Source organism: Pelophylax lessonae (genome assembly GCF_965119305.1).
Source record: "Pelophylax lessonae genome assembly, chromosome: 4".
Lineage (NCBI taxonomy): Eukaryota > Metazoa > Chordata > Amphibia > Anura > Ranidae > Pelophylax > Pelophylax lessonae.
In genome coordinates this window covers 470935100-470953655 of record NC_138771.1, presented here as the reverse complement: position 1 = coordinate 470953655, position 18556 = coordinate 470935100, and the positions used below count along the sequence as shown (strand labels likewise).

The 18556-nt window shown below is 44.8% G+C and overlaps 1 protein-coding gene across 1 annotated transcript in view; it reads right to left on the bottom strand.

Moving 5' to 3' along the window:
• The window catches only part of TMEM263 (transmembrane protein 263), a 43428-nt gene extending 26205 nt beyond the window's left edge, over positions 1-17223 (bottom strand). Inside the window, exon 1 of the mRNA XM_082257173.1 lies at positions 17089-17223. The gene's annotated coding sequence lies outside the window, so the exon portion shown is untranslated. The remainder of the gene's footprint in view (positions 1-17088) is intronic.
• Positions 17224-18556: the final 1333 nt, after the last annotated feature.

Sequence of the window (18556 nt, the reverse complement as noted above, 5' to 3'; positions counted from 1 at the left end):
TATTAAAAACACAAAAAATAAATAGACTGGACATTTTTTAAAAGGGCTCATCCACACTGGTGCATACCCCTCGTACAGTGTGAAGGGCCACTTGTTTATCTTATTTTTTTCTACTAGCATGTAGCTGAGTGCAGGCAGTCAATATAGGTGAATGGATATGCAGCAACAGGTGAACGGCTCCTAATGCAGACCCAAGTAAATGAGCCCTAAAACCACACTAAAGAACAGGGTTAAAACCGGTAACCCTAAAAGGTAAAAACACTACAAAATAAAAAAAAAAAAAAAATAAAAAAATAAAAAGAGAAGTGCAGTATACCGAAGTCAAATTGTCTAAAGTAGCTCCATAGATTCTCCCCCAACCAAAAATAACTGCCATCTGTAATATCTCAGAGCAAGTTCCAATCCAGCAATGGAAATGCTGCTGTGCTATTGTGTAAATCAGAATTCTAACATGTGAGAGACTGAAGCAGACCAAGTTTACTCTCAGCTTCCAGCACTGCATTCTGATAGTATCATGTTTGTAAGCCATCGGCTGAACAAAAGCTCTGTAGAAAGGGAGGCGGCCCAGCTCACCAGCACAGGGAGGCTTTTCTTCTATCCAGTGACGTGGCAGAGACTTAAACCTGATCCCTGGCTGGCTGGAAGCTCTGCCACGCTTTACAGCAACACTTCCATGTCATACCCTGGGATGAGGAACTATTTACTTCTACCTAAACACACACACACCATACATGTGGCAGGAAGATTCCCCTCCCTCTGAGATCCAGAAATAACTCCTCAACAAAGCCTAGCATGTTGGATAGTTTGGTTAATGGCAATATGCTCCCAAGTTACTTTGAGGATGACACTACAGTAATTAAAGGGAATGGAGCCATATAAAGAAAAGGAAAAAACACACACACACACACAACACAATAGTACAGAAACCAGCAATCCCAGGTGGCACTATAGACACACACCTAAATAAAACACAAGTATCAGAGTGGAATTAAAGGAATACATGAAAACACTGCAAGCAAGCAGGCTCTTTATTTGAGAAGACATGCTGCTATGTCTGTTCTGCAGGAAAACAAACTTACCTTTATAAATGTACACAGACCTGCGAAAGCAGCACAGAGCACAGATTTCCAGCATGCCGTTGTGCAGAACTGAACAATTTGCTTAGGCATGCGTCAGAGTTATGTCATCCTGTGCCAGCCAATCAATACAGCCAAAGACCCCGTCCCCGGGAAGAGCCAGCGAGATGTCAGCACCCACGAGGGAGCTTCAAGACATCATATCGCTGGTGCGGAGGCGAGTATTTTCAGAATTTTGTTCTGCTTTAAAGCCAATCTCCAAGATACCAATAACCAAGCCCCCAATCATTTCTCTACCCAACATAATTTCAGCCATTATTATTAATATTGTTTTTATCATAAAAATATCAGAATGTCATTGAAAACTACTACCTGTGACATAAGTTGGGCTGCAATGTAATTCTATGTCTTGGAGGGGTGGGAGGGTACTGTGCATGCGGCGCTGCTCGTTGCTTCAAGCACATCTGCATGTGTCAGAACTATGGATCCCATTAATCTTTGGGTTTGTAGTTGTAATACTGGGTGGTTCTGTGGGGGGCGGAGTTATCCTTTCCCATCACCACCCTTTCAAAAGCTGGGCAAAATTAAAGTGCTTGTAAAAGGCACAAGGCTTTTTTTTTATCTTAGTGCATTCTATGCATTAACATGAAAAACATTCAGTGTGCAGCAGCCCCGTCATACTTACCTGAGGTTCACCCGGATCCAGGGATGTTACACGAGAGACTCGGCTGTCCATAACTCCCCTCCTCATTGGCTGAGACAGCGGTGAAGGCGACATTGGCTCCCACTGCTGTCAAAGTCAATGAGCCAATAAGGAAAGAAAGGGGGCTTGGCCGAGACGCAGCTCCGTGTCTGAATGGACACAGCTGTGACTCGCCTCAAGTGCCCCCATAGCAAGCTGCTTGTTGTGGGGGCACTTAACAGGAGGGAGGGGCTAGGAGCACAGAAGAGGGACCCAAAAGGAGGAGGAGGATCTGAGCTGCTCTGTGCAAAACTACTACACAGAGCAGGTAAGTATATAGTGTATTTGTTTTTAAAAAAAAAAAAAAAAGAAGACTTTAGTATCAAATTTAGGCATAGATGGGCGGAATTAGACAGTGAGAGGTGGGAAGAAAGTGTAATTTTAATAGGCACACCCTGCAAATGATGACACAGTGGAGGATTGTTGAGGGACCGTGCAGTGTGCAAAATATACAGAAGGAGGTGGTGTCCAGTCACCTGCGCAGGAAATTAGAATGGAAGTGGAACCATTAGGTATGGACTTTGAGGGGATTCCTGAGCAATGCAGCATATAACAGGGACCAGGATAAGAAGGGAATATGTGCTACATGTGGGCAGAAATGTAAATTTTGCCCAGATATCAGCTTTAAAGTTGGGCTGCACCGATACCGGCGAGTACCACTACTTTCAGTCAATAACTCGCCGATGCCAAGTACTGACATTTTGAGGTGAGATTTGTGTCTGTACAAAATAAATCAGCACAAATCGCCCTGAAAAGAAATCGCATGAGTTATGAACAGGAATGCAGTGCAATTCCCCCCACCTCTCGTGTGTGTGTCTGTAAAAAGGAAAAACGTAATCTAGTGGGCGGTTCATTAAAAATGCTACAACTCACATTAATACATATCCGGTCAAATGCAAAAAGTGCATAGATGTCCTGGTCCCGTCGATGATAGAAAATCACGGCCACTGGAGGTCCTCACAGAGCTGGGGAAGTTCCGGGACCCCAGGCGGAAGTGATGTCAGCTTATGGGGGGAACCGCCTATACATCTCCAACAGCCGTGATTTCCTATTATCGGAGATTTTGCATTTGAACTGTACTAAAAGCGGAGCTCCAGTCACCTTTGGTTAAAAAAAAAAAAAAAAAAAAAAAAATGTGTACCTGTTGACTAAAAAAAAAAAGAAAAAAGCCACTCGCCTGTCTCAGGATCCAGTGGTGTTTTTGGTCCCCCGCACCAGCATCTTCACTATGGGCACCCGACTGACAGCTTGCAGCTTCACAGCCAGGGTCCCAATGCGCATGTGCGAGTCGCACTACGCATTGTAAGTGGTGAATGCAATCTTCTGGGACCTACCAGTGTCCCAGAAGGCGCCAGGGGGGAGGGAGGAAGGACAACTTCCGTTGCAGAGCACCGTGGCACTTGGAACAAAAGTGGGAATCAGGTACCTGTCAAAAATCGGGTAAGAGGAGTGGGGGAAGAGTCCTTAAAGTGGAACTTCCCCTTTGGGGTGGAGTTCCGCTTTAATGTTAGTTGTAACATTTTTAATAAACTGCCCACCAGATGGCGTTTTTCCCTTTCTACACATACAAGAGCAGTGTGGGAAATCGCACCGCATTGCTGTTCAAATTGCATGTGTTTCTTTGCAGTGCGAATTGCGCCCATTTATTTTGTATGGACACGGTATTGGGAGCATTTAAGAGTACAAGTACTCGTGAAAATGCTCAGCATTGGCACCAATACCGGTATCGTTGCATCCCTACTTTAAAGTGGTTGTAAACCCTTACATATACCCAGTGGAATGGATGACATCAGGTGATGCACAGAGATGAAACAAACCCTCCTACATAGGTTGTACCTGTCTATCTGCAGTCTTCTCTTCTCTACAGCCATTCAAAGTGCTGAACTTAAAAAAGCTTGTCTGAGATTTAAAGCAGTTGTACACCCTGAAGAAAAAAAATAAAAAAAACCTGCAAGACAAAGGCATAATGTGCTAGTATGCATCGCATACTAGCACATTATGAAATACTTCCCTTAGAATGACCCCCCGCAGCAGGGCATAGTCACTGGAGAGGGCTGACATGTTCCCCCAGTACGATATGCCGGACCTTCAGAGCACAAGCGTCGCTGACGTCAGTATGCAGAGTTAATATATCTCCAAAACCGTGTATATTTAGGAGATGTTCATTTGACCTACAGGTAAGCCTTATAATAGGAAAAAATATATATTATTTATATCAGGGCTTGACAAATTTTCCTGAAATCTAGGAGCCAGCTAAAAAAGTTAGGAGCCAGTTTTTTTTTTTTTTAAACTAACAACCAAGCGTTATTTAATAAAACGGATACTAAATTTACACATAAATACGACTAGAACCCCACTCTCCTCTAGCACAATTGGATGAAAACAGACTGTCTGTCTCTTTCCATCCGATGCCATCTGATCCGATCCATCCGTCTGCTTTTGGTGGACAGGATCAGATGGCGGCAGATTACTGCTCCATAGAGGAGAATCAAGGGTCCGATCAGGTCTGCCTGAAAAACTGACAGGCGGACCTGATCAGACAGCCCGTGTGAAAGGGGCCTTCGGCTGTGGCATGGCGACGAGAAAAAAAAAAAAAAAAGGAGATATATATATATATGAGAGAGAGAGAGAGAGAGAGATATATATATATTATATATATATATATATATTTTTTTTTATATATATATATATATATATATATATATATATATATATATATATATATATATATATATATATATATATATATATATATATATATATATATATATGTATATATATATATATATATATATATATATTTTTTTTTTTTTTTTTTTAATAATTGGAAAAAAAAGAATTTTTTTTATTTTAATAATTAAAAAAAAAAGAAAAAAATATATATTTTTTTTTTTTACATTTAAAACATAAATTAAATAATAATAACCACACTCCCTGTCAAAGGTAACTAACTGGACAGGGAGATGGTAATGAATGAATTGAGAACAAAAAGGCAGTGGAAACAGTCATTACTCCCGGCCTCCACAAGAGGGCGCCAGTTCCCCATTGGAAGCCTGTCATCTCAAGTAGGCCGAAAAGCCGGGGCCTCGATTTTCGGATGGCCCGGAAGTCCGTGCACTCCGTGCGCGGAAGTCCGGGCAAAAATGACAGGACACCTTCTGCAGGGCACCCCCAGGCGCCAGGTCGCTAATTCTAGTCGCAAATGCGACCTGGCGCCCGGGGATTGTCGAGCCCTGATTTATATATTTGAAGGGGGGGGGGGCTGAAATTACACTATGCAGACCTTAGTGAGGAGAGCTCTGACATCCGATTGGAGGGGAGGGAAGGGACACACACACACACACACACACACACTTTTTTCTCTTGGTGTCAGAAAAACTTCTCATAAGTGTTTCATGCAGATAGTTGAGGAATGAAACAGCAGACAGAAATAACGCTTTGTTCTTAATTGACACAAGTACACACTATAGATGGATATGCTTTGCTAATTTTTAATATCGGAGGTAACCACTTTAAAGCTGAACTCCAGACACAAAAAGGAAAGAAAAAAAAAATCCTCAATTGCCACAAAGAGCATAATCTACATTGTTTGATCCAAATGCCCTTGCTAATCCAGTTATCACCTTGTTAAAGCAGTGGTGACAACATCACTGTGCTGTATATAGCCAGCATATAGAGCAGAGCTGTGGGAGGGGCCAGCAGACTGCACCCACTACCTGGGCGGGAGACAAGACCAGTGACTCTGTACAAAGGGGAGACGGCAGCAGTTACCTGTCTTTTTCATAGGAAGTCCCTGTACAGAGGAAATGGTTCACACTGCATTACTGCACAGATGTGGAATATATACACACAATATATACACAAGGCACACCAAAATTCATGATTAAGACCAGGTTTGCTTATCCTGGGGTTCAAGTAGGTATACAGTATTGACCTTTCAGTGATTAGCGTGAAGTCTGGATGCCAAGCTTCATGAAACTACTTTTGAATACCAATTTAAAGACCAATAAACCAGATTGTACAGACTTGCCCTATAATTCAAACAAGCACTTTCTCTTGATTTGCCTCGCTATATCATTTATTTTCTTACATATTAATATTGGAGTCTGTCACAAACTCTCTAGGCTTTGTAGCTACCCTCTACTGAGACAAGTCACCTTACAGTCCCTACAGCGGATTTCTGATTAAGCTATCCTATTGGTATTTCTGTCTGAGTTTTTCCATTACAAAAGTTTGTGTTGATGTCCCCTAGTAATAGCCAGCTGAATAGCTCCAACTGTTTTGCATCACTAAGATCACTGCTTTGCACGGTCTATGACTATACACACTGGCAGCACAGCCGCTTAGAGGTTCTTATGCCTGCCTTGCAGCACTGGGGTTCTCAGTTTAAATCCCAACCAGGACACTACCTGCATGAAGTTTGCATGATCTCCCTGTGCTTACATGGGTTTCCTCTGTGTATTCAAGTTTTCCTTCCACACTCCAAAGACATGCTTGGTAGGTTAATCGGCTCCTCTACAAATTGGCCCAAGTAGGTATGCATGTATGTACCCCGTTTCCCCGAAAATAAGACCTAGCGTGATATTTGGGGATAGCTGCAATATAAACCCTACCCCGAAAATAAGCCCTGGTAAAATCCTTGTAAAAACATGCAATCCGCTTTGTAAAAAGATGATATAATTCTAACTTTATTGTGGAAAATACCTTTCATACAGCGCTGCTTACAAATGGAGACTCGCTTGATATTATATAATCTTTTTATAAAACCGATTGCATCATTTTACAATGATTTTAACCAAGGTTTATTTTTGGGATTACAGAATGTTTTTTACAGAACTTTAAAAAATATTTTAATTGTATTCTTCAAGGTTTTTTTTTTTTTTTAAACGGAGAGGGGTAAATGACAACACAAGGACTGTGCTATCTATCGTGCTTTAAAGGATCAGGATATATATATATATATATATATATATATATATATATATATATATATATATATATATATATATATATATATATATATATAATTATTTTTTTTTTTTTTTTTTTTTTAAGATGGTCCTTGTACATACATTAAATAAATAAGACATCCCCTGAAAATAAGCCCTAGTGTGTCTTTTGTAGCCAAAATTAATAAAAGACCCGGTCATATTTTCGGGGAAACACGGGTATGTATGCAAATGAGATTGAGATAACAGAATGTACCTTTTGCTTGAATTTACACCTGAAACAGAGCCAAAAAGACGCACAAGACCCTTTTCCAATGCCAGCCGCCCTAGAGGGGTGTGAACCGACCCCATTGAGAGCCGGACACACTCTCCTATCATGCGGTAAACACGCATCCAATTGGCATCAGTTTGAACCCAGCCTTAAGGTGGAAGTATATTATATACAGTGGGTACGGAAAGTATTCAGACCCCCTTAAATTTTTCACTCTTTGTTATATTGCAGTCATTTGCTAAAATCATTTAAGTTCATTCTTCTTCCTCATGAATGTACACATAGCACCCCATACTGACAGAAAAACACAGAATTGTTGACATTGTTGCAGATTTATTAAAAAAGAAAAACTGAAATATCACATGGTCCTAAGTATTCAGACCCTTTGCTGTGACACTCATATATTTAACTTAGGTGCTTTCCATTTCTTCTGATCATCCTTGAGATGGTTCTACACCTTCATTTGAGTCCAGCTGTGTTTGATTATACTGATTGGACTTGATTAGGAAAGCCACACACCTGTCTATATAAGACCTTCCAGATCACAATGCATGTCAGAGCAAATGAGAATCATGAGGTCAAAGGAACTGCCTGAAGAGCTCAGAGACAGAATTGTGGCAAGGCACAGATCTGGCCAAGGTTACAAAAAGATTTCTGCTGCACTTAAGGTTCCTAAGAGCACAGTGGCCTCCATAATCCTCAAATGGAAGACGTTTGGGACGACCAGAACCCTTCCTAGAGCTGGCCGTCCGGCCAAACTGAGCTATCGGGGGAGAAGAGCCTTGGTGAGAGAGGTAAAGAAGAACCCAAATATCACTGTGGCTGAGCTCCAGAGATACAGTCAGGAGATGGGAGAAAGTTGTAGAAAGTCAACCATCACTGCAGCCCTCCACCAGTCGGGGCTTTATGGCAGAGTGGCCCGACGGAAGCCTCTCCTCAGTGTAAGACACATGAAAGCCCGCATGGAGTTTGCTAAAAAAACACCTGAAGGACTCCAAGATGGTGAGAAATAAGATTCTCTGGTCTGATGAGACCAAAAAAGAACTTTTTGGCCTTAATTCTATGCGGTATGTGTGGAGAAAACCAGGCACTGCTCATCACCTGTCCAATACAGTCCCAACAGTGAAGCATGGTGGTGGCAGCATCATGCTGTGGGGGTGTTTTTCAGCTGCAGGGACAGGACGACTGGTTGCAATCGAGGGAAAGATGAATGCGGCCAAGTGCAGGGATATCCTGGACAAAAACCTTCTCCAGAGTGCTCTGGACCTCAGACTGGGACGAAGGTTTACCTTCCAACAAGACAATGACCCTAAGCACACAGCTAAAATAACGAAGGAGTGGCTTCACTACAACTCCGTGACTGTTCTTGAATGGCCCAGCCAGAGCCCTGACTTAAACCCAATTGAGCATCTCTGGAGAGACCTAAAAATGGCTGTCCACTAACGTTTACCATCCAACCTGACAGAACTGGAGAGGATCTGCAAGGAGGAATGGCAGAGGAACCCAAATCCAGGTGTGAAAGACTTGTTGCATGTTTCCCAAAAAGACTCCTGGCTGTATTAGATCAAAAGGGGGCTTCTACTAAATACTGAGCAAAGGGTCTGAATACTTAGGACCATGTGATATTTCACTTTTTCTTTTTTAATAAATCTGCAACAATGTCAACAATTCTGTGTTTTTCTGTCAGTATGGGGTGCTAAGTGTACATTCATGAGGAAGAAGAATGAACTTAAATGATTTTAGCAAATGACTGCAATATAACAAAGAGTGAAAAATTTAAGGGGGTCTGAATACTTTCCGTACCCACTGTATATGAAAAAAAATTTGGGGGTTACCTGCAAAGTAAATGCAATGCATAATGAGCTAGTATGGAACGCATGCTAGCACATTATGACACTTGCCTGCAAACAAAGCCTGCATCTATCTTCCCCCCCCCCCCCCCTTCATCCTTCCAGGTCTGTGGTCTCCAGCTGTGCCACTGACCGGAGCTGCGGGACATCACTCTTGCACATGCACGTGGGAACCGGCGGTCAAGGCACAGGGCTCTGAAGAAACAGCACAGGCGGCCGTTTTTTTTCAGACCGCATGCGCCAATTACATCAAATCGGCTGCACGCAATGTAAATATCTCCTAAATGGTGCAAGTTTAGGAGATATTTACAGTACCTATAGGGTTACCTATTAGAATAATCCATACTCGGGGGTGTACACGCTCTTTAAGGAGTGGTGGGCTCCCTCCAGGCATACCTGCCCATAATATATCCATTATTATATGTGCTCCTACTATGGAGGCTCTGGAAATTTAGAGTTGGGACTGCAGTATATATACACCCATCAGCCTCTTTATTAGGTGCACCTTGCTAGTACTGGGTTAGATCCCCTTTTGCCTTCAGAACTGCTTTAATTCTCCGTGGCATAGATTCAACAAGGTGTTGGTCCGAATTGACATGATGGCATCACGCAGTGGCTGCACATCCATGATGCGAATCTCCCGTTCCACCACAACCCAAAGGTACTCTATTGGATTGACATCTGGTGACTGTGGAGGCCATTGGAGTAAATCAAACTCATTTCCATCTTCAAGAAAGCAGTGGTGAGATGATTTGAGCTTTGTGACATGGTGCATTATCCTGCTGGAAGGAGCCATCAGAAGATGGGTACACTGTAGTCATAAAGGGATGGACATTGTAAGCAACAATACTCAGGTAGGCTGTGGCGTTTAAACAATGCTCAATTGGTACTAAGGGGCCCAAAGTGTGCCAAGAAAATATCTTCACACCATTACATCACCAGCCTGAACCGTTGATACAAGGCAAGATGGATCCATGCTTTCATGTTGTTTACGCCAAATTCTGACCCTACTATCTGAATGTCGCAGCTGGAAATCGAGACTCATCAGACCGGGCAATGTTTTTCCTGAGAGTCTGCGCTAATTGTAGCCTCAGTTTCCTGTTCTTAGCTGACAGGAGTGGCACCTGGTGTGGTCTTCTGCTGCTGTAGCCCATCTGATCAAGGTTCAATGTGTTGTGCGCTCAGAGATGGTACTCTGCATACCTTGGTTGTAATGAGTGGTTCTTTGAGTTACTGTTGCCTTTCTATCATCTCCAACCAGTCTGCCCATTCTCCTCTGATCTCGGACCTCAACAAAGCATTTTCGTCCACACAACTGCGCGTCACTGGATATTTTCTCTTTTTCAGACCATTCTAAGTTAGGCTCCATGTACACGGGACACTGGAAATGGTCGTTTAGGAGCAGTTGGGCGTTTTTTTCAGAAGCCCCTGAACCCATCTACATTTTATCTTATCTGTCCATGTACACAGGGTCGTTTACAGTCATTTGCAGGCAGTTGCGTTCAGGGACTTTTTTTAGAACGCAATTATTTGCGTTCGAACGTGTGTTTCCCGGCGTTTCAAACGCACAAATGCGTCCGAACGTTTCTGAACGCGATGACCCGCGTTTAGCGTTCGCGTTTTTCCATTTTAAAGGGGAATCATTTTTTTGACCTCTAGGAACGCTTCTAAAGGCAAACGCCCGCAAACGCCGCTAAACGCCCGCTAAACGCGGGTACAAACGCGACCGAACGGACGTTTCAAACGTCCTAAAAATTCCAGCATTCAAAGGGACTTTTAACAACGTCCCGTGTACATGGAGTCTAAATCCTAGAGATGTTTGTGCATGAGAAGCCTAGTAGATCAGCAGTTTTTGAAATGCTCAGACCAGCCTGTCTAGGACCAACAACCATCCAACGTTCAAAGTCACTTAAATCCCCTTTCTTCCCCATTCTGATGCTTGTTTTGAAGTTCAGCAAGTCATCTTCACCACGTCTAGATGCCTAAATGCACCGAGTTGCTTCCATGTGATTGGCTAATTTGTGTTACCCAGCAATTGAACAGATGTACTTAATAAAGTGGTCGGTGAGTATATAATTATATCTAAATATCACTTGGCATGGGCATTGAAGCTTACAAATATATTTGCAAATGTGTGCAAACAAAACCCTCTGTTTTCAACATAGAAACTGTAAGACTGAGCCAAGTTGGTTATTTTGCAGGCTGATCAGCAAGTGTTCTGGGAAATCTTGTTTGTTATTTGCTCTACCCTTGCTGCAAAGGCCAGTTACAAGTTGGGGAGGTTGCCACTTTTTTGTACACTGGATGCCTTCACTGCTTTTGCTGGGCGTCACCTGCATCCCTGTGCCCTTAAAGGAGGTGTGGGCTCTCTCCCGGCATACCTGCCCTTATTCTATCCAATTATTATGTGCTCCTACTATGGGGGGCTCTGGAAATTTGAGAGGTAAAACTGCAATATATATATATGTCCCTTGATGTGGGCCCTGTGCCTTACGCATACATTTGCAAATGTTTGCAAAAAAGAACCCCCGTTTATATTGTAAACTGTTAGACAGGGCCAATTTGGTTGTTTTGCGGGCTGGCAAGTGTGTTGGGAAATCTTTTGTTTGCGACTTAGGCAGGCCATACACAGTGCAAATTTCTTCCCTGCAACCACGGGTTGCAGTAAAAATTTGCAGGATTCCCCTATCAACACAGACAGTGCTGACAGGGGAATCCCTCCTCAACAATTCTCTTCTCCTGGCAGGGGCGGGCAGGCTTCCATTAGTGGCTATAGCAGCCGCTAGCAATAAACATAAGAGAATGCAGCAGGCTGGTTGTATCCAAGTTGATCGATCAATCAGCTTGGTACATTCAGCCTGCCCAGTAACAGTTCAAATTAGGGATAGACCGATATGTTTTTTTTTCAGGGCTGATACCGATATTTTGGTCACAACATATCAGTATCGGCCGATATTTTTTACATTTAAAGTTTTGAAAAATAAAGACAATTTTTGACACAAATCTGGTACTGAACATGTTAATTTTGTTTAATGCTTAATGGCTGGCTGGTACAGGGGCTGTGGGCGGCTGGCTGGTACAGGGCCTGTGGCTGGCTGGCACCCTGTATGTGGGTGGCTGATACAGGGCCTGTGGGTGGCTGACACAGGGCCTGTGGGCGGCTAGCTGGTACAGGGCCTGTGGCTGACTGGCACCCTGTCTGTGGGTGGGTGGGTGGCTGGCACCCTGTATGTGGGTGGCGGATACAGGGCCTGTGGGTGGCTGGCACCCTTTCTGTAGGTGGGTGGGTGGCTGGCACCCTGTATGTGGGTGGCTGATACAGGGCCTGCGGGTGGCTGGCTTGCTGGTACAGGGCTGCTGTGGGTGGGTGTATGGCTGTGATACACTCCCGCGAGACTTGTCCCGACTCCAGACGAGGCTGTCCAAGGCGAGGGAGGCGGCCTAAGAAGGCAGAATGACGTCACAAAAATATTGTCAATATCGGGCAGCTCCGGGGCCGATACCCATATATCGGGGAAAGTGCATATTGGCCCCCGATATATCGGCCTTGCTGATAATTGGTCTATCCCTAGTTCAAATCTCAAACTGAGATTCGAACCCTGTGTGGCCAGCCTTAGACTGAAGATAGAAGATTCTTGAGGGTAGGGACTGATGTAAAATGTACAATGTGTAGAACAATGCAATAAATTGTTTGCGTCACATATACCTGTAATAAATAAAATACTTAAGCAAGTTCATCACAAAGTCATTAGGTTGTCCATTGGAATCAGTCCCTACTGTGATTATTCAACTATATGGGGGTCCAAAGCACCACTAGGGAACGTTCTTCATGAAACTTTATCTTCATTTTTATTACCTTCACATCTTAGAAAGGTAAAAACACAATGCTATCTGTCAAAACTGGGTCTTCTGCAGTCACCACTGTTTCTCTAACTAGGGCCAGATCACAACTCAACACAGCTACAACACTGGGACCAGTCCATCCCTCACTTCCCACATGCTCTACAAAATTTGAGTTGCTGGAAAGTCAAAAAAAGTTTCCAAGGAACTTATTGAGGGTTCCAGTGCAACTGACTAGTGAGAATCAAATCAGAAAATTGTTTGCTTCTAAATTTAGAAGCTCTCCTAGATGGGAGGAACAAGCAAAAATAGTACTGGTCCACCACGTAGTTCATAATACTGTCACTTCCTACAGCACCTCTCATCCTTTCCAACACAGAGGAACCCTTGAACGAACGTTCAGGACTGCTAATATGTATATCTATCTCTAGATCTTTAAAAATAAAAAGCAGAATAAGGAACGTGGCATACTCTGCGTATTTGGCACCGGGGCTGCTCTGTACAACACAATTATATTCAGTAATCATAATGAAATTCAAAAGATTAAGACTTTATGCACACCGGATGTTTTTAATGTGGCTGTTAGGGGAGTCTGGAAGTTTTTTTTGTTTCTGCCTCTAAATGCCCTGCATGTTAACCCATGTGTCCATGCACACATAGGCGTTTAGAGGCAGGAATGAAAAAAAAAAATACAGCCAGGGCATGCAGAAGCAGCAGCATTTTGGCAGAAAAAACGCTTGACGCGTGTACACGTGCATTAGCGCTAGGTGCATTTAGCGCTTGAGCATGAATTCCATTTTGATGGCCAAAATTTATTTTTCTGGCAAATTAAATAAATTAAAGCCCACACACTTGATGTGCCTAAACATAAAACATGTGTTTGCAAGCATCAAGTGTTTTTTCTTGCAAAAATGCTACTGCCAAGAGGAAAGTCTAGGAAAGTTAGCAAAAAACGTCTAGTGTGTATGAGACCTTATACTGGTCAGGAAAGAAACACAGATGGTGAAAATATTATTCCCTCACATTAGGGGTAATGTCCTAATGCCCGCTGACACTGATGGTCAGTATAAAAGGGTCACCTTACACTGGTGACCAGTACAAAAGGGCCTATTAGATTGGTGGTTGCATTGAGAAGGACCACGGTTAGAAGTAAGGTGGTCCTTCTCACATTGACTGCTAGTGTAAGGTGGTCAGAGTGAGAAGGGCCTCCTTGCGCTGGCGGCCCCTGCCGAAAAAAAGGACCTCCTTGCGCTGGCGGCCCCTGCCGAAAAAAAGGACCTCCTTGCGCTGGCAGCCCCTGCCGAAAAAAGAACCTCCTTGCGCTGGCGGCCCCTGCCAAAAAAAAGGACCTCCTTGCGCTGGCGGCCCCTGCCAAAAAAAAGGACCTCCTTGCCCTGGCGGCCCCTGCCAAAAAAAAGGACCTCCTTGCCCTGGCGGCCCCTGCCGAAAAAAAAGGACCTCCTTGCCCTGGCGGCCCCTGCCGAAAAAAAGGACCTCCTTGCCCTGGCGGCCCCTGCCGAAAAAAAAAGGACCTCCTTGCCCTGGCGGCCCCTGCCGAAAAAAAAGGACCTCCTTGCCCTGGCGGCCCCTGCCGAAAAAAAGGACCTCCTTGCCCTGGCGGCCCCTGCCGAAAAAAAGGACCTCCTTGCCCTGGCGGCCCCTGCCGAAAAAAAAGGACCTCCTTGCCCTGGCGGCCCCTGCCGAAAAAAAGGACCTCCTTGCCCTGGCGGCCCCTGCCGAAAAAAGAACCTCCTTGCCCTGGCGGCCCCTGCCGAAAAAAGAACCTCCTTGCCCTGGCGGCCCCTGCCGAAAAAAGAACCTCCTTGCCCTGGCGGCCCCTGCCGAAAAAAGAACCTCCTTGCACTGGCGGCCACTGCCGAAAAAAGGACCTCCTTGCGCTGGCGGCCACTGCCGAAAAAAAGGACCTCCTTGCGCTGGCGGCCACTGCCGAAAAAAAGGACCTATGGGTTGGTGGCCACCGCGGAAAGGAGCGCATTACACTGGCGATCAACAGGAGACGGACCGCATTACATTGTTGGACAATAGGCTGGGGTGGGGGTTGGAGCTCCTTACACTAGTGGTCAGTGAGAAGACTGCTCGTTACATTGGTCATCAGGGGGAGAAGGACCTCCCTACAGATACCTAAAAAGATAATAGGGGTCAGTGGTTACTTATCTGAGGGGGATTCCTCATTGCTCAAGCAACCCCTTGTAACCTCTGGAGGAACATTGGTTGGGAAAGGCTGCTTCACACTACTGCGGCAGCTACCTACACTGGGATTGTCCTATCTTACAGTCCCTACAGATATCTGTATTAGTACACATGGGTATCTTTTCTAACAATATGTGGACCTAATACAGCTTTCCTAGGACCCACATTCCAGTCCTCACACACAGAGAATGGACGGTCCAGCACACACATTGGTGAAATGTTCTTACAGGGACGAGTCATACAGTACACAGGATATTGAATGCCTAAAGTGATCTACAGAGAAATTGTACCCACTTCCAGAAAAATGTCAATATAGAATGGGGTGAAGGGATAAGTGAGGCCTCAAGCTCCCCAAATATAGAGGTGCTCACTGGGAAAGGGGGAGTGGGAATGGGAAATGGACTGGATTTTGGGGTTCCAATACCTTTATGTTAATATAGCTTGGATATCATTGTTTAAAAAAGTATCTTTATTGAATATAAAAGATCAACAAATGCATAATTACAACAATTATGACAGAATAACATGTAATTGACACAGTTGATGACAACTAAAAATTGACATAAATGTGGAGAGTAGTCAGAATATCTCCACAGTTTTCTCTACATGTTTCGCGGGCTGAGCCGCTTCTTCAGGAGAATATAATGCATGAATTTTTACCAGAGTCTACAGAGTAAAACAAAAATTAGGTCAAAAACAAAAACATATATGACCAAACCATGAGGCATAAAGGGTCTTTTACAGTATGTATGGGGAGAGGTATCCATATTACTTGTGGTCACCGTAGGGCAGAGATGCACCAAGGGGGAGAGCAGAATCACCAAAAGTCTCACCAGCGCGTATGGGAGACCTTAATTATGATGTATAATGATATATACGTTAGAAAAATAGATATATCCATTGTGTGTGTCTATATATACACATACACACACACAATGGATATATCTATTTTTCTAACGTATATATCATTATACATCATAATTAAGGTCTCCCATACGCGCCGGTGAGACTTTTGGTGATTCTGCTCTCCCCCTTGGTGCATCTCTGCCCTACGGTGACCACAGGTAATATGGATACCTCTCCCCATACATACTGTAAAAGACGCTTTATGCCTCATGGTTTGGTCATATATGTTTTTGACCTAATTTTTGTTTTACTCTGTAGACTCTGGTAAAAATTCATGCATTAGATTCTCCTGAAGAAGCGGCCCAGCCCACGAAACATGTAGAGAAAACTGTGGAGATATTCCGACTACTCTCCACATTTATGTCAATTTTTAGTTGTCATCAACTGTGTCAATTACATGTTATTCTGTCATAATTGTTGTAATTATGCATTTGTTGATCTTTTATATTCAATAAAGATACTTTTTTAAACAATGATATCCAAGCTATATTAACATAAAGGTATTGGTACCCCAAAATCCAGTCCATTTCCCATTCCCTCTCCCCTTTTCCCAGTGAGCACCTCTATATTTGGGGAGCTTGAGGCCTCACTTATCCCTTCACCCCATACAGTACACAGGGTTACCCCAGTCAGGACTGCACACACCTAGACAAGTCCTCCATATACAGCCTTCATCCTACAGAATATACATCATCACATGGCCAGTCCAGTGCACAATCCATATTCGTTTTGGGATGATTGAGCACACATAGTCCCTACTGTTCCCTATACTGCCATTATTCCAGTGCCTTGTAAACACTTATTGTTCAGTCCCTGGAATGGTCCTGGTCACAGTCCCTGCACACACTTCATCCCAGGGACAACAATAGCTAATCTGAGGTCCATTGCAAATGCACCTGTTTGCAGCGGTCCAGGAACCAGTGCCAAAGGTCTCATCCATTTAGAACAGCTCCTCACAATGTCCCAATGCTTACATGATCCCTACAGTCCCCGGTACAGTCCATCAGTACATCTGCTGGCAATGGTCCATGACACAGTCCCTGATGTCTCCTTGAAATTGTCTAACATACAGTCCCTAACCGCGAATCAGCAAGCGTCAGCCTGTCACCAAGTCCCTGATAGAAGAGCTCATGGTCCCTACAGAGCATCTTCTGGCACCAGTCCATAGCACGGTCCCTGTACGTCTACCATGCAGTCCTTTCTGCTACGTATGCCCCTCGGTGCCCCCTCAGCCCGAACTCACCGGCTTTGCTCCCGCCTCTGTCCCGGATAACTGGCCGTATCACAGCCCCGGTAACGGATCTCCCTCCGCCGCTCTGCTGGCTCACACTTCAATCTGCGGCAGCTGCAGACGTGGCGCCTGACGCATCCTTCCGCTCAGCCAATAGCGACTGCCCTACAGATTGGCCAATGCGCGTACAGCTCAGGCCAGTGACGTGGAATCTCCCAGATGTTTCTAAATTCTCTTCTGTGATGGTGGAGGGGGAGCTGAGAGCTGAGAAACTGACAAACATGTACAACCAGTCCCTGAGAAAAGTCCATACCTCCAGTACCTGAACTGCCAGTCCCTGAGAAAAGTCCATACCTCCTGTACCTGCACTGCCAGTCCCTGAGAAAAGTCCATACCTCCTGTACCTGCACTGCCAGTCCCTGAGAAAAGTCCATACCTCCTGTACCTGAACTGCCAGTCCCTGAGAAAAGTCCATACCTCCTGTACCTGCACTGTCAATCCCTGAGAAAAGTCCATACCTCCTGTACCTGCACTGCCAGTCCCTGAGAAAAGTCCATACCTCCTGTACCTGCACTGCCAGTCCCTGAGAAAAGTCCATACCTCCTGTACCAGCACTGTCAATCCCTGAGAAAAGTCCATACCTGCTATACCTGCACTGCCAGTCCCTGAGAAAAGTCCATACCTCCTGTACCTGCACTGCCAGTCCCCGTGAAAAGTCCATACCTCCTGTACCTGCACTGCCAGTCACTGAGAAAAGTCCATACCTCCTGTACCTGCACTGCCAGTCCCTGAGAAAAGTCCATACCTCCTGTACCAGCACTGCCAGTCCCTGAGAAAAGTCCACACCTCCTATACCTGCACTGCCAGTCCCCGTGAAAAGTCCATACCTCCTGTACCTGCACTGCCAGTCCCTGAGAAAAGTCCATACCTCCTGTACCTGCACTGCCAGTCCCTGAGAAAAGTCCATACCCCCTGTACCTGCACTGCCAGTCCCTGAGAAAAGTCCATACCTCCTGTACCTGCACTGCCAGTCCCTGAGAAAAGTCCATACCCCCTGTACCAGCACTGCCAGTCCCTGAGAAAAGTCCACACCTCCTATACCTGCACTGCCAGTCCCCGTGAAAAGTCCATACCTCCTGTACCTGCACTGCCAGTCACTGAGAAAAGTCCATACCTCCTGTACCTGCACTGCCAGTCCCCGTGAAAAGTCCATACCTCCTGTACCTGCACTGCCAGTCACTGAGAAAAGTCCATACCTCCTGTACCTGCACTGCCAGTCACTGAGAAAAGTCCATACCTCCTGTACCTGCACTGCCAGTCCCAGTGAAAAGTCCATACCTCCTGTACCTGCACTGCCAGTCCCTGAGAAAAGTCCATACCCCCTGTACCTGCACTGCCAGTCCCTGAGAAAAGTCCATACCTCCTGTACCTGCACTGCCAGTCCCTGAGAAAAGTCCATACCTCCTGTACCAGCACTGCC